Below are 15,170 nucleotides of genomic sequence, written 5' to 3' on the forward strand. Positions count from 1 at the left end.
AACAGGTCGTTGACGTCAGAGATCAGACGAGATTGGGCGCATTTAGGGTGATGTTGCCGTAGGCAATCTTGCTTTCCACTCTCAACCCTCTTGACAAACGTCAAGATGTTCACCTCAGCAAAGAAGCAGAAAAATAGAAGAGGTCGTTGACGCCAACAACATATTAAAAAAAAGCCAACAGCACCTCGTATTCCCAGGCGGGCACCCATCCAGGTAATAACCAGGCACGACCCTGCTTAGCATCCGAGATCAGACGAGATCGGGAACATTCAGGGTAATGTGGCCGTAAGGGAGCTCGTTAGCCACTCTCAACCCTCTTGACAAACACAAAGATGGTCACCTCGACAAACAAGCAAAAAAATAAAATAGATCGTTGATGCTAACGACATATAAAAAAAAAGGCTATAGCACCTGTTATTCCCAGGCGGCCACCCATCCAGGTACTAACCAAGCTTGACGCTGCTTAGCATCTGAGATCAGACGAGATCAGGGGCATTCAGGGTGATGTTGCTGTAGGCAATCTTGCTGTCCACTCTCAACCCTCTTGACAAATGCCAAGATGTTCACCTCAGCAAACAAGCAGAAAAATAGAAGAGGTCGTTGACGCCAACAACATATTAAAAAAAGCCAACGGCACCTTGTATTCCCAGGCGGGCTCCCATCCAGGTACGACCCTGCTTGGCATCCGAGATTAGACGAGATCGGGAACATTCATGGTGATGTGGCCATAGGAGATCTTGCTCGGCACTCTCAACCCTCTTGAAAAACGCCAAGATGGTCACCTCTGCAAACAAGCAGAAAAATAAAATAGGTAGTTGACGTCAACAACATATTAAAAAAAGCCTACGGCACCTGGTATTCCCAGGCAGTCTCCCATCCAGGTACTAACCAGGCCCAACCCTGCTTAGCATCCAATATCAGATGAGATCGGGCGCATTCATGGTGATGTGCCCATAAGCGATCTTGCTGGCCACTCTCAACCCTCTTGACAAACGCCAATATGGTCACCTCAGCAAACAAGAAGAAAAATAAAACAGGTCGTTGATGCCAACAACATATTAAAAAATAGCCTATTGCACCTGGTATTCCCAGGCGGTCTCCCATCCAGGTACTACCCAGGCTCGACCCTGCTTAGCATCCAAGATCAGATGAGATCATGCGCATTCTGAGTGATGTGGCCCTCTTGGCAAACGCCAAGATGGTCACCTCAGCAAACAAGCAGAAAAATAAAACAGGTCGTTGACGTCAGAGATCAGACGAGATTGGGCGCATTTAGGGTGATGTTGCCGTAGGCAATCTTGCTTTCCACTCTCAACCCTCTTGACAAACGCCAAGATGTTCACCTCAGCAAACAAGCAGAAAAATAGAAGAGGTCGTTGACGCCAACAACATATTAAAAAAAAGCCAACAGCACCTCGTATTCCCAGGCGGGCACCCATCCAGGTACTAACCAGGCACGACCCTGCTTAGCATCGGAGATCAGGCGAGATCGGGAACATTCAGGGTAATGTGGCCGTAAGGGAGCTCGTTAGCCACTCTCAACCCTCTTGACAAACACAAAGATGGTCACCTCGACAAACAAGCAAAAAAATAAAATAGATCGTTGATGCTAACGACATATTAAAAATTAGGCTATAGCACCTGGTATTCCCAGGTGGCCTCCCATCCAGGTACTAACCAAGCCTGACGCTGCTTAGCATCTGAGATCAGACGAGATCAGGGGCATTCAGGGTGATGTTGCTGTAGGCAATCTTGCTGTCCACTCTCAACCCTCTTGACAAACGCCAAGATGTTCACCTCAGCAAACAAGCAGAAAAATAAAATAGGTAGTTGACGTCAACAACATATTAAAAAAAGCCTACGGCACCTGGTATTCCCATGCAGTCTCCCATCCAGGTACTAACCAGGCCTGACCCTGCTTAGCATCCAAGATCAGATGAGATCAGGCACATTCAGGGTGATGTGGCCATAGGCGATTTTGCTGGCCACTCTCAACCCTCTTGACAAACGCCAAGATGGTCACCTCAGCAAACAAGCAGAATAATAAAACAGGTCATTGACGTCAGAGATCAGACGAGATTGGGCGCATTTAGGGTCATGTTGCCGTAGGCAATCTTGCTTTCCACTCTCAACCCTCTTGACAAACGCCAAGATGTTCACCTCAGCAAACAAGCAGAAAAATAGAAGAGGTCGTTGACGCCAACAACATATTAAAAAAAGCCAACGCACCTCGTATTCCCAGGCGGGCTCCCATCCAGGTACGACCCTGCTTGGCATCCGAGATTAGATGAGATCGGGAACATTCATGGTGATGTGGCCATAGGAGATCTTGCTCGGCACTCTCAACCCTCTTGAAAAACGCCAAGATGGTCACCTCGGCAAACAAGCAGCAAAATAAAATAGGTAGTTGACGTCAACAACATATTAAAAAAAGCCTACGGCACCTCATATTCCCAGGCGGGCTCCCATCCAGGTACTAACCAGGCCCGACCCTGCTTAGCATCCGAGATCAGGCGAGATCAGGTGCATTCAGAGTGATGTGGCCATAGGTGATCTTGCCACCTCCGCAAACAAGCAGAAAAATAAAAAAGGTAGTTGATGTCAATAACATATAAAAAAATAGCCTATGGCACCTGGTATTCTAAGGCGGTCTCCCATCCCGGTACTAACCAGGCACAACGCTGTTTAGCATCCGAGATCAGGCGCATTCAGGGTGATGTGGCAGTAGGTGATCTTGCTGGCCACTCTAAACCCTCATGACAAACGCCAAGATGGGCACCTCGGCAAAAAAGCTGAAAAATTAAGCAGGTCACCGACGGCAACAGCATATTAAATAAAGCCTATGGCACCAGGTATCCCTAGTCGGTTTCCCATCCAGGTACTAACCAGGACCGATCCTGCTTAGCATTCGAGATCAGACGAGATCGGGCACATTCAGGGTGATGTGGCCTTAAGTATTCTTGCTAGCCGATCTCAACCCTCTTGACAAACGCCAAGATGGTCATCTCGGCAAACAAGCAGGAAAATAAAACAGGTCGTCGACGCCAACAACATATAAAAAAAAAAAACGAAGGCACCTGGTATTCCCAGGCGGTCTCCCATCCAGGTACTAACCAGGCCTGACCGTGCTTAGCATTCAAAATCAGACAAATTCGGGTGCATTCCGGGCGATATGGCCGTAGGCAATGTTGCTGGCCACTCTCAACCCTCTTGACAAATGCCTAGATGGTCATCTCGGCAAACAAGCAGAAAAATAAGACAGGTCGTCGACGCCAACAACATATTAAGAAAAGCCTACAGCACCTCATATTCCCAGGCAGTCTCCCATCCAGCTACTAACCAGGCCCGACCCTGCTTAGCATCAGAGATCAGACGAGATCAAGCTCATTCACGGTGATGTGGCCGTAGGTGATCTTGATGGCCACTCTTATCCCTCTTGACAAACGACAAGATGGTCACCTCGGCAAACAAGCAGAAAAATAAAAGAGGTCATTGACGCCAACAACATATTAAAAAAAGCATACGGCACCTGGTATTACCATCAAAGTACTAACCAGGTCCGACCCTGCTTAGCATCCGTGATCAGACGAGATCGGGCACATTCAGGGTAATGTGGCCATAAGGGATCTCGTTAGCCACTCCCAACCCTCTTGACAAACACAAAGATGGTCACCTCGACAAACAAGCAAAAAAATTAAATAGGCACCTGGTATTCCCAGGCGGTCTCCCATCCAGGTACTAACCAGGCCTGACCGTGCTTAGCATTCAAAATCAGACAAATTCAGGTGCATTCAGGGCGATATGGCCGTAGGCAACGTTGCTGGCCACTCTCAACCCTCTTGACAAATGCCTAGATGGTCATCTCGGCAAACAAGTAAAAAAATTAAACAGGTCATTTACGCCAAAAACATATTAAAAAAAGCCTACAGCACCTGCTATTCTCAGGCTGTCTCCCATCCAGGTACTAACCAGGCCCGACCCTGCTTAGTATCCCAGATCAGATGAGATCAGGCGTATTCAGGGTGATGTGGCCGTAGGCAATCTTGCTGGCCACTCTCAACCCTCTTGACAAATGCCAAGATGGTCACCTCTGCAAACAAGCAGAAAAACAAAACATGTCGTCGACGCCAACAACATATTAAAAAAAAAACCTACGGCACCTAGTATTGAGATAAATGCTGTATTTGTTCTGGTAATGGTATTTAAAGGGACTATTTATATATTATATTTTTTTAGATCAGAAAACTAAAACTAACCAGTTAGGTAAAAAATCCCTCTTGTTTTCGTCTAATCAGTGGTAGGAAAAATAGAAAAAAAGAAAAAAATTATTTTTATACTATAGACTGACATCTAGAGGTCATCTTGTAAATTACAAGTAACTCATTTCCTCCTGTATTTTCTAATGGATAAACCCATCGGATTATTATATGTATATTTTTTTAATTTTTCCTTTTACTATTAAAATTCTGGTATGTACAATTCATCCCTTCGTTTTTGGGATAATTATGTTTCAATGTTCACTTGCCAGTTTTGTTTTAATGTACCATGTATTGTTGTTAGCCTTAAGTGGGACTGAGGCTGCGCATTAAATGAAGGGTCTCTCGATTGGTCTATGGATTAATCGAGACACCATATTAAGAACGCTGACTTTGTGACTGGGTACGCTTCCTGATGACGTGTCAAACGAAACGTACGTCGAGGCGGTATCCAGTCACGTTCGTACACGCACAGTTCCGGTCGTCTTTGGTCATCGGCTGCTCCTTGGTGGAACGCACGCCCTACACCACGAGGAACTACGTATCCATTACGAAACGTTTGTTTTAAGTAAGCAGCTCCAGTGCCAGGTCGGGCACCGGCATATGTAAGCAGCCATTTGGCCTTATGTTTTTAAAATTTACTTTTATTATTAAACGGTGTTACGCTATGGATTTTTGTTTGGCTTTTTTTATATGACCTATCTGAGTCTATGAGGAGAAGCTTCTGTCCATACGAGGTCCACCTTATTCCATGTGAGCAGGGAATCAACCTGCATAAGCCTATTTGACTATCTTTTTAAATAAAGTAGTCAACAGCATCTAGTAAGAAGACATCTTTATCTTCACAAGTGTGGTGTTTTTTCTTATGTCCATAAGTTTTTTGGTGAAGGGACGTGTCACTACGGTATAGAAGATTCCAGTTTTTTTCTGATTTTTGGATTCAGAAGGAGTTTTTCACTGAAAAAAACACTGCTTTGGACTTTGAATTTATATCTATATAAGTTTTTTTGTGGTGTCACTACCCAATTGGGATTTTATTTATTTTGGTTGTAATAATTTTTTGTTTTATTGTATTTTTGTGATATGGTGTTTATCACTTTAGATGCTATATGATTATCAAACTTTCACATTTTTGATACTTATATTTGGTTAAGCGCCCCTATCATCAGTATATTTTTAGCACGACAAGTTGTTTTTCTTGTTTTTTTAGGGAGCAGCTATTAGTGTTTTATTTAGTATATTTGATTCACTGAGTATTGGTTAAAAATTTTTATTTTTTAGTGGCGCGGAGTTTACTAGTCGCTGTATTTTTCAGCTTCTTTCCTGGCACCTAGTATTCCCAGGCGGTCTCCCATCCAGGCCCAACCCTGCTTAGCATGCAAGATCAAACGAGATCGTGAACATTCAGGGTGATGTGGCTGCAGGCGATCTTGCTGGCCACTCTCAACCCTCTTGACAAATGCCAAGATGGTCACCTCGGCAAACAAGCAGAAAAATAAAACAGGTCATTGACGTCAGAGATCAGACGAGATTGGGCGCATTTAGGGTCATTTTGCCGTAGGCAATCTTGCTTTCCACTCTCAACCCTCTTGACAAACGCCAAGATGGTCACCTCAGCAAACAAGCAGAAAAATAAAACAGGTTGTCGATGCCAACAACATATTAAAAAAAAACTACGGTACCTGGTATTACCAGGCAGTCTCCCATCCAGGTACTAACCAGACCTGACCCTGCTTAGCATCCAAGATCAGACTAGATCACGCACATTCACAGTAATGTGGCCGTAGGTGTTCTTGCTGGCCACTCTAAAGCCTCATGACAAACGCCAAGATGGTCACCTCGGCAAAAAGCTGAAAAATTAAACAGGTCGCCGACGGCAACAACATATTAAAAAAAGCCTATGGCACCAGGTATTCCTAGGCGGTCTCCCATCCAGGTACTAACCAAGACCGACCCTGCTTAACATTTGAGATCAGACGAGATCAGGTACATTCAGGGTGATGTGGCCTTAGGAATTCTTGCTGGTCAATCTCAAGCCTCTTGAAAAACGCCAAGATGGTCACCTCGGCAAACAAGCAGAAAAATAAAACAGATCGTCGATGCCAACAACATATTTAAAAAAACCTACGGCACCTGGTATTCCCAGGCGGTCTCCCATCCAGGTACTAACCAGGCCCGACATTGCTTAGCATCTGAAATCACACGAGATTGGGCACATTCCTGGTGATGTGGCTGTAGGCGATCTTGCTGGCCACTCTCAACCTTCTTGACAAACGCCAAGATGGTCACCTTGGCAAACAAGCAGAAAAATAAAACAGGTCGTTGACGCCAACAACATATTAAAAAAAGCCTACAACACCTGGTATTCCCAGGCGGTCTTCCATCCAGGTACTAACCAAGCCCGACCCTGCTTTGCATCTGAGATCAGGCGCATTCAGGGTGATGTGCCCATAGGCGATCTTGCTGGCCACTCTCAACCCTCTTGACAAACGGCAAGATGGTCACCTCAGAAAAAAGCAGAAAAATTAAATAGGTCATTGATGCCAACAACATATTAAAAAAATGCCAACGGCACCTGGTATTCCCAGGCGGTCTCCCATCCAGGTACTAACGAAGCCTAACACTGCTTAGCATCCGAGATCAGACGAGATCGGGAACATTCAGGGTAATGTGGCTGTAGGGGATCACGTTCACCATTCTCAATCCTTTTGACAAACACAAAGATGGTCACCTCGACAAACAAGCAAAAAATAAAATAGGTCGTTGATGTTAACGACATATAAAAAAAAGGCTATGGCACCTGGTATTCCCAGGCGGTCTCCCATCCAGGTACTAACCAAGCTTGATGCTGCTTAGCATCCGAGATCAGACGAGATCGGACGCATTCATGGTGATGTTGCCGTAGGCAATCTTGCTGTCCACTCTCAACCCTCTTGACAAACGCCAATATGTTCACCTCAGCAAACAAGCAGAAAAATAGAAGAGGTCCTTGACGCCAACAACATATTAAAAAAAAGCCAACGGCAGCTCGTATTCCCAGGCGGGCTCCCATCCAGGTACTAACCAGGCCCGACCCTGCTTAGCATCTGAGATCAGACGATATCAGGCACAATCAAGGTGAGGTGGCTGTAGGCGATCTTGCTGGCCACTCTCAACCCTCTTGACATACGCCAAGATGGTAACCTAGGCAAACAAGCAAAAAAATAAAACAGGTCGTCGACGCCAAAAACGTATTAAAAACAAAGCCTATGGCACCTGGTTTTCCCAGGCAGTCTTCCCAGGCGGTCTCCCATACAGGCACCTGGTCTCCCCTGAAAGCGCCTGATCTCGGATGTTAAGCAGGGTCGGGTCTTGTTAGTACCTGGATGGGAGACCGCCTGGGAATACCAGGTGCCGTAGGCTTTTTTTTAATATGTCGTTGACGTCGATGACCTGTTTCATTTTGCTGCTTGTTTGCCAAGGTGATCATCTTGGCGTTTGTCAAGAGGGTTGAGAGTGGCCAGCAAGATTGTCTACGGCCGCATCACCCTGAATGCGCCTGATCCTATCTGATCTCGGATGCTAAGCAGGGTCGGGCCTGGTTAGTACCTGGATTGGAGACCGCCTGGGAATACCAGGTGCCGTAGGCTTTCTTTTAATATGTTGATGGTGTCGACGACCTGTTTGATTTTTCTGCTTGTTTGCCGAGGTGACCATCTTGGCGTTTGTCAAGAGGGTTGAGAGTGGCCAGCTAGATCGCCTATGGCCACATCACCCTGAATGCGCCCGATCTCGTCTGATCTCTGATGCCAAACACCGTAGATTTTTTTAAATATGTTGTTACCAAGTGCTGTCGATTTTTTCAAATATGTTGTTGGCGTTGATGACCTGTTTTATTTTTCTGCTTGTTTGCCGAGGTGACCATTTTGGCGTTAGTCTAGAGGGTTGAGAGAGGCCAACAAGATCACCTATGGCCACATCACCCTGAATGTGCCCAATCTCGTCTGATCTCGGATGCTAAGCAGGGTCGGGCCTGGTTATTTACCTGGATGGGAGACCGCCTGGGAATACCTGGTGCCGTACACTTCTTTTTAATATGTTGTTGGCGTCGACGACCTGTTTTAATTTTCTGCTTGTTTGGCGAGGTGGCCATCTTGGCATTTGTCAAGAGGGTTGAGTGTGGCCAGCAAGATCGGCCTCATGACCCTGAAAGCGCCCAATCTTGTCTGATCTCTGATGCTAACCAGGGTGGGGCCTGGTTATTATACTGATGGGAGACTGCCTGGGAATACCAGGTGCCGTAGGCTTTTTTTTTGGCGTCGACGACCTGTTTTATTTTGCTGCTTCTTTGACGAGGTGACCATCTTGGCGTTTGTCAAGAGGGTTGAGAGTGGCCAGCTAAATCGCCTATGGCCACATCACCCTGAATGCGCCCGATCTCGTCTGATCTCTGATGCCAAACAGGGTCGTGCCTGGTTAGTACCTGGATGGGATTGCGCCTGGGAATACCAGGTGCCGTAGATTTTTTTAAATATGTTGTTGGCGTTGACGACCTGTTTCATTTTGCTGCTTGTTTGCCAAGGTGATCATCTTGGCGTTTGTCAAGAGGGTTGAGAGTGGCCAGCAAGATTGCCTACGGCCGCATCACCCTGAATGCGCCTGATCCTATCTGATCTCGGATGCTAAGCAGGGTCGGGCCTGGTTAGTACCTGGATTGGAGACCGCCTGGGAATACCAGGTGCCGTAGGCTTTCTTTTAATATGTTGATGGTGTCGACGACCTGTTTGATTTTTCTACTTGTTTGCCGAGGTGACCATCTTGGCGTTTGTCAAGAGGGTTGAGAGTGGCCAGCTAGATCGCCTATGGCCACATCACCCTGAATGCGCCCGATCTCGTCTGATCTCTGATGCCAAACACCGTAGATTTTTTAAAATATGTTGTTACCAAGTGCTGTAGATTTTTTCAAATATGTTGTTGGCGTTGATGACCTGTTTTATTTTTCTGCTTGTTTGCCGAGGTGACCATTTTGGCGTTAGTCTAGAGGGTTGAGAGAGGCCAACAAGATCACCTATGGCCACATCACCCTGAATGTGCCCAATCTCGTCTGATCTCGGATGCTAAGCAGGGTCGGGCCTGGTTATTTACCTGGATGGGAGACCGCCTGGGAATACCTGGTGCCGTACACTTCTTTTTAATATGTTGTTGGCGTCGACGACCTGTTTTAATTTTCTGCTTGTTTGGCGAGGTGGCCATCTTGGCATTTGTCAAGAGGGTTGAGTGTGGCCAGCAAGATCGGCCTCATGACCCTGAAAGCGCCCAATCTCGTCTGATCTCTGATGCTAACCAGGGTGGGGCCTGGTTATTATACTGATGGGAGACTGCCTGGGAATACCAGGTGCCGTAGGCTTTTTTTTTGGCGTCGACGACCTGTTTTATTTTGCTGCTTCTTTGACGAGGTGACCATCTTGGCGTTTGTCAAGAGGGTTGAGAGTGGCCAGCTAAATCGCCTATGGCCACATCACCCTGAATGCGCCCGATCTCGTCTGATCTCTGATGCCAAACAGGGTCGTGCCTGGTTAGTACCTGGATGGGATTGCGCCTGGGAATACCAGGTGCCGTAGATTTTTTTAAATATGTTGTTGGCGTTGACGACCTGTTTTATTTTTCTGCTTGTTTGCCGAGGTGACCATATTGGCGTTTGTCAAGAGGGTTGAGAGTGGCCAGCAAGGTTGCCTACGGCCACATCACCCAGAATGCGCCCAATCTCGTCTGATATCGGATATTAAGCAGGGTCGGGCCTGGATAGTACCTGGACGGGAAACCGCTTGGGAATACTAGGTGCCGTAGGCTTTTTTTTATATGTTGTTGGCGTCGACGACCTGTTTTATTTTTTCTGCTTGTTTGCCGAGGTGACCATCTTGGCGTTTATCAAGAGGGTTGAGATTGGCCAACAAGATTACCTACAGCCACATCACCCTGAATGTGCCCAATCTCATCTGATCTTGGATGCTAAGCAGGGTCGAGTCTGGTTAGTACCTGGATGGGATTCCGCCTGGGAATACCAGGTGCCGTAGGCTTTTATTTTTCTGCTTGTTTGCCGAGGTGACCATCTTGGCGTTTGTCTAGAGGGTTGAGAGAGGCCAACAAGATCACCTATGGCCACATCACCCTGAATGTGCCCAATCTCGTCTGATCTCGGATGTTAAGCAGGGTCAGGCCTGGTTATTTACCTGGATGGGAGACCGCCTGGTAATAACTGGTGCCGTAGGCTTCTTTTTAATATGTTGTTGGCGTCGACGACCTGTTTTAATTTTCTGCTTGTTTGCCGAGGTGGCCATCTTGGCATTTGTCGAGAGGGTTGAGTGTGGCCAGCAAGATCGCCTACGGCCTCATGACCCTGAAAGCGCCCAATCTCGTCTGATCTCAGATGCTAACCAGGGTAGGGCCTGGTTATTATACTGATGGAAGACCGCCTGGGAATACCAGGTGCCGTAGGCTTTTTTTATATATGTTGGCGTCGACGACCTGTTTTATTTTGCTGCTTCTTTGCTTGTTTCCCGAGGTGACCATCTTGGCTTTTGTCAAGAGGGTAGAGAGTGGCCAGCAAGATTGCCTATGGCCACATCACCCTGAAAGGGCCTGATCTTGTCTGATCTCGGATGTTAAGCAGGGTCAAGCTGGGTTAGTACATGGATGGAAGACTGACTGGGAATACCACGTGCCGTAGGCCTTTTTTTAATATGTTGTTGGCGTTGACGAACTGTTTTATTTTTCTGCTTGTTTGCCGAGGTGACCATCTTGGCGTTTGTCAAGAGGGTTGAGAGTGGCCAGCTAGATCGCCTATGGCCACATCACCCTGAATGCGCCCGATCTCGTCTGATCTTTCATGCCAAACAGGGTCGTGCCTGGTTAGTACCTGGATGGGATTGCGCCTGGGAATACCAGGTGCCGTAGATTTTTTTAAATATGTTGTTGGCGTTGACGACCTGTTTAATTTTCTGCTTGTTTGCCGAGGTGCCCATATTGGCGTTTGTCAAGAGGGTTGAGAGTTGCCAGCAAGATTGCCTACGGCCACATCACCCAGAATGCGCCCAATCTCGTCTGATCTCGGATGCTAAGCAGGGTCGGGCCTGGATAGTACCTGGACGGGAAACCGCCTGGGAATACCAGGTGCCGTAGGCTTTTTTTAATATGTTGTTGGCGTCGACGACCTGCTTTATTTTTTCTGCTTGTTTGCCGAGGTGACCATCTTGGCGTTTATCAAGAGGGTTGAGATTGGCCAACAAGATTACCTACAGCCACATCACCCTGAATGTGCCCAATCTCGTCTGATCTTGGATGCTAAGCAGGGTCGAGCCTGGTTAGTACCTGGATGGGATTCCGCCTGGGAATACCAGGTGCCGTAGGCTGTTATTTTTCTGCTTGTTTGCCGAGGTGACCATCTTGGCGTTTGTCTAGAGGGTTGAGAGGGGCCAACAAGATCACCTATGGCCACATCACCTTGAATGTGCCCAATCTCATCTGATCTCGGATGCTAAGCAGGGTCGGGCCTGGTTATTTACCTGGATGGGAGACCGCCTGGTAATACCTGGTGCCGTAGGCCTCTTTTTAATATGTTGTTGGCGTCGACGACCTGTTTTAATTTTCTGCTTGTTTGCCGAGGTGGCCATCTTGGCATTTGTCAAGAGGGTTTAGTGTGGCCAGCAAGATCGCCTACGGCCTCATGACCCTGAAAGCGCCCAATCTCGTCTGATCTCGGATGCTAACCAGGGTAGGGCCTGGTTATTATACTGATGGGAGACCGCCTGGGAATACCAGGTGCCGTAGGCTTTTTTTTTATATGTTGGCGTCGACGACCTGTTTTATTTTTCTGCTTCTTTGCCGAGGTTACCATCTTGGCTTTTGTCAAGAGGGTTGAGAGTTACCAGCAAGACTGCCTATGGCCACATCACCCTGAAAGGGCCTGATCTTGTCTGATCTCGGAGGCTAAGCAGGGTCAAGCCGGGTTAGTACCTGGATGGGAGACCGACTGGGAATACCACGTGCCGTAGGCCTTTTTTTAATATGTTGTTGGCGTTGACAAACTGTTTTATTTTTCTGCTTGTTTGCCAAGGTGACCATCTTGGCGTTTGTCAAGAGGGTTGAGAGTGGTCAGCAAGATTTTAATTCCTGTTGTTCTATAATAAAGGCATCTACAGGAGTTAGTAGATGTTGTGTGCCTCCAGCACAATATACACTACCCAATTGCTGGTTTTCCCATCTCCCTTCAGGCCATTACCATGTCTGGAAGGCCAACAAGGAGAGGCAGACAGGCACGAGCCGATAAAAGAGGGACAACAGTGCTGCTCGTGGACGCGGTGCATTGTCATCAGCACGTGGCCATGGGACACGCTTGTCCTTATTTTCGGCAGCTGGACGTGTTGAGCCGCATCATGCCGAAGACTTGGTAGAGTGGATGACCAAGCCCTCTTCATCTTCCTCATCCTCTCTTACCCAGGCTCAGAGTACTAGCAAAGCAGCTGCCAACGCATCCTCTTCCCTCGTCTCAATGTCATCATCAGTGACTCCTTCCCTAGACCCACCACGTCCTCCTGAGGAGTCCCCTGAACTCTTTAAGCACAGTGTTGGGTACATGCTTCAGGAGGATGCCCAGTGTTTTGTAGGCTCTGATAATGATACTCAGCTAGAGGAAGGCAGTAGCGTGAGCGCAGAGAGAGGGGATGCTCAAGAAGGACAGCAATCTAGCAGTCATGTTCCACAAGCTGCAGCATACTGCCAGGTTTGCTCCAGCGATGAAGAGGTAGGGGATGATGAGGGCACTGGCTCCACGTGGGTGCCTGGTAGGAGAGAGGAGGAGGAGGCACATCTCCAACGAGGCAGGATGCCCTCCGGGGGCCAGCTTAGGGGCAGCACACCGACTGAATCACACCGCAGAGCTCCGCCTGTGCAGGGCGCTGCCTCTGCGCGTTATTCTAAATGTTCTTTGGTGTGGGCCTTTTTTGAGACAAGTGCATCAGATCACACCGCTGCTATTTGCAACATATGTCTCAAGCATATCTCGCGTGGCCAAAACATCAGCCGCTTGGGCACCACATGTTGACCTGCCATGTAGCTCGTTGGCAAGCGTACCTCAAAGACCCATACCAAAGAACAAAGCAGACCTCTCCTTGCTCCTCATCAGCTGGGATCTCCAACCCCACTAGACCTTCAGTCCTCTCTGAAACCTGCGCTGAGAGGAATGAAGGTCTAGAATTAGGTGTGTCACAGCCAAGTGCTTGCAGGCACTCCGCTAACAGTACAGTCACGTCCGATTGTAGCAGACAAATTTCCCTGCCCCAGCTGCAGGACCGTAGAAAGAAGTTCACTCCCAGTCATCCACATGCCCAGCGGTTGAATGCTAGCTTGGCTAAATTTCTAGCCCTTCAACTGCTACCTTTTCAGTTGGCAGACTCGGCCCCCTTCCGTGAGTTTGTGCAATGTGCGGTTCCTCAGTGGCAGGTCCCCAAACGCCACTTTTTCTCATGGAAGGCGATTCCAGCTCTCTACCGGTATGTGGAAGGCAATGTCCTTGCCTCGCTGGACAGGGTGGTCAGCGGTAAGGTGCATATTACCGCTGACTCATGGTCCAGCAGGCATGGACAGGGACGTTACCTGTGTTTCACAGCCCATTGGGTCACTCTTCTGGCAGCTGGGAAGGATGCAGGACAAGGTGCAGTAGTGTTGGAGGTTGTTCCGCCACCACACCTCCAAAATGCTACTACTGGTTGTGACACACCTCTCTCCTTCACCCCCTCCTCTTCTTCTTCCTCTATGGCCTCTTCCAGTACTGTGTCCTTGGAACCAGCGGTGCTCCGTAGGCGTTCAAGGGGCTACGCAAGTACGCAGGCAAAACAATGCCATGCCGTGCTTGCGCTGGTTTGTTTGGGGGACAGGAACCACACTGGGGCAGATATTTTGTCAGCTCTGCAGGGGCAGGCCGAGAGGTGGTTGACGCCATGCCAGCTTAAGCCAGGATTGGTGGTTTGCGACAATGGCACCAACCTCCTCTCCACCCTCCAACAGGGACAACTGACCCATGTGCCTGTGTGGCTCACATTCTTAATCTGGTGGTGCAGCGGTTCATGGGCAGGTACCCGGGCTTACAGGTTGTCCTGAAGCAAGCCAGGAAAGTCTGTGTGCATTTCCACCGATCATTTAATGCCTGTGCTCGGCTGGCTGAGCTCCAAAAGGAGTTGAACCTGCCCAAGAACCGCCTTATATGTGACATGCCCACCAGGTGGAACTCAACGTTGGCCATGCTGCAGCGGCTGCACATGTAGCAGAGGGCCATCAATGTGTACCTGTGCGACTACGGCACCAGGACAGGGTCAGGGAAGCTCGGTTTTTTCTCACCACGCCAGTGGGGCATGATCAGGGATGCATGCACTGTCCTGTCACCGTTTGAGGAGGCCACAAGGATGGTGAACAGTGACAGTGCATGCATCAGTGACACTGTACCTCTCGTCCACCTGTTGGAGCATATGCTGCATGGAATAATGGACAGGGCAATTGAGGCAGAACAGAGGCAGGAAGAGGAGGACATCCTTGCCTCTCAAGGCCCCCTTTATCCAGACATCACAGAGGAAGAAGATGAGGAGGAGGAGGAGGAGGATGATTGTGTCAGCATGGAAGTGGAGGCTGGCACTCAGCATCAGCATCAGCAGTCTTGTAGGGATGATTTACAGTCCCAAGAAACCCGTGGACTTGTACGTGGCTGGGAGGAGGTAGCTGCGGATCATGTTGTCCCTAGTGACCCAGAAGACTCTGGACCAAATGCCTCAGCTAACCTACGCTGCATGGCCTCCCTGATCCTGCAAAGCCTGCGGAAGGATCCTCGTATTCTTCGGATCAAGGAGAGGGACCATACTGGCTGGCCACTCTCCTTGATCCACGGTA

At 48.3% G+C, this 15,170-nt stretch overlaps 29 pseudogenes; 15 read left to right on the forward strand and 14 right to left on the reverse strand.

Annotated features, from left to right (window-relative positions):
* Positions 1-172: 172 nt before the first annotated feature.
* LOC143948831 (5S ribosomal RNA) lies at positions 173-291 on the reverse strand (annotated as a pseudogene).
* A 108-nt stretch (positions 292-399) lies between these two features.
* LOC143948876 (5S ribosomal RNA) lies at positions 400-518 on the reverse strand (annotated as a pseudogene).
* A 322-nt stretch (positions 519-840) lies between these two features.
* LOC143946952 (5S ribosomal RNA) lies at positions 841-959 on the reverse strand (annotated as a pseudogene).
* A 443-nt stretch (positions 960-1,402) lies between these two features.
* On the reverse strand, positions 1,403-1,521 carry LOC143949661 (5S ribosomal RNA; annotated as a pseudogene).
* A 108-nt stretch (positions 1,522-1,629) lies between these two features.
* On the reverse strand, positions 1,630-1,748 carry LOC143948770 (5S ribosomal RNA; annotated as a pseudogene).
* A 107-nt stretch (positions 1,749-1,855) lies between these two features.
* Positions 1,856-1,974, reverse strand: LOC143945668 (5S ribosomal RNA; annotated as a pseudogene).
* A 458-nt stretch (positions 1,975-2,432) lies between these two features.
* LOC143947176 (5S ribosomal RNA) lies at positions 2,433-2,551 on the reverse strand (annotated as a pseudogene).
* Positions 2,552-2,837: 286 nt separating this feature from the next.
* Positions 2,838-2,956, reverse strand: LOC143950051 (5S ribosomal RNA; annotated as a pseudogene).
* Positions 2,957-3,291: 335 nt separating this feature from the next.
* Positions 3,292-3,410, reverse strand: LOC143949441 (5S ribosomal RNA; annotated as a pseudogene).
* A 510-nt stretch (positions 3,411-3,920) lies between these two features.
* On the reverse strand, positions 3,921-4,039 carry LOC143948922 (5S ribosomal RNA; annotated as a pseudogene).
* A 2,112-nt stretch (positions 4,040-6,151) lies between these two features.
* LOC143946946 (5S ribosomal RNA) lies at positions 6,152-6,270 on the reverse strand (annotated as a pseudogene).
* A 333-nt stretch (positions 6,271-6,603) lies between these two features.
* Positions 6,604-6,712, reverse strand: LOC143949828 (5S ribosomal RNA; annotated as a pseudogene).
* Positions 6,713-6,819: 107 nt separating this feature from the next.
* Positions 6,820-6,938, reverse strand: LOC143948978 (5S ribosomal RNA; annotated as a pseudogene).
* Positions 6,939-7,044: 106 nt separating this feature from the next.
* LOC143949517 (5S ribosomal RNA) lies at positions 7,045-7,163 on the reverse strand (annotated as a pseudogene).
* Positions 7,164-7,766: 603 nt separating this feature from the next.
* LOC143944513 (5S ribosomal RNA) lies at positions 7,767-7,885 on the forward strand (annotated as a pseudogene).
* A 316-nt stretch (positions 7,886-8,201) lies between these two features.
* Positions 8,202-8,321, forward strand: LOC143948998 (5S ribosomal RNA; annotated as a pseudogene).
* Positions 8,322-8,640: 319 nt separating this feature from the next.
* LOC143948866 (5S ribosomal RNA) lies at positions 8,641-8,759 on the forward strand (annotated as a pseudogene).
* A 107-nt stretch (positions 8,760-8,866) lies between these two features.
* On the forward strand, positions 8,867-8,985 carry LOC143943685 (5S ribosomal RNA; annotated as a pseudogene).
* Positions 8,986-9,301: 316 nt separating this feature from the next.
* On the forward strand, positions 9,302-9,421 carry LOC143948999 (5S ribosomal RNA; annotated as a pseudogene).
* Positions 9,422-9,740: 319 nt separating this feature from the next.
* Positions 9,741-9,859, forward strand: LOC143948867 (5S ribosomal RNA; annotated as a pseudogene).
* A 107-nt stretch (positions 9,860-9,966) lies between these two features.
* Positions 9,967-10,085, forward strand: LOC143948607 (5S ribosomal RNA; annotated as a pseudogene).
* A 108-nt stretch (positions 10,086-10,193) lies between these two features.
* Positions 10,194-10,312, forward strand: LOC143945690 (5S ribosomal RNA; annotated as a pseudogene).
* Positions 10,313-10,386: 74 nt separating this feature from the next.
* Positions 10,387-10,506, forward strand: LOC143949705 (5S ribosomal RNA; annotated as a pseudogene).
* Positions 10,507-10,846: 340 nt separating this feature from the next.
* On the forward strand, positions 10,847-10,965 carry LOC143949364 (5S ribosomal RNA; annotated as a pseudogene).
* Positions 10,966-11,298: 333 nt separating this feature from the next.
* LOC143944741 (5S ribosomal RNA) lies at positions 11,299-11,417 on the forward strand (annotated as a pseudogene).
* A 108-nt stretch (positions 11,418-11,525) lies between these two features.
* On the forward strand, positions 11,526-11,644 carry LOC143944740 (5S ribosomal RNA; annotated as a pseudogene).
* Positions 11,645-11,718: 74 nt separating this feature from the next.
* LOC143948579 (5S ribosomal RNA) lies at positions 11,719-11,838 on the forward strand (annotated as a pseudogene).
* A 108-nt stretch (positions 11,839-11,946) lies between these two features.
* Positions 11,947-12,065, forward strand: LOC143948898 (5S ribosomal RNA; annotated as a pseudogene).
* A 105-nt stretch (positions 12,066-12,170) lies between these two features.
* LOC143947887 (5S ribosomal RNA) lies at positions 12,171-12,289 on the forward strand (annotated as a pseudogene).
* The last annotated feature ends 2,881 nt before the right edge of the window (positions 12,290-15,170 follow it).

This window comes from Lithobates pipiens, unplaced genomic scaffold, assembly GCF_037356315.1.
Source record: "Lithobates pipiens isolate NorthernLeopardFrog02 unplaced genomic scaffold, aLitPip1_a1.2 Scaffold_30, whole genome shotgun sequence".
Lineage (NCBI taxonomy): Eukaryota > Metazoa > Chordata > Amphibia > Anura > Ranidae > Lithobates > Lithobates pipiens.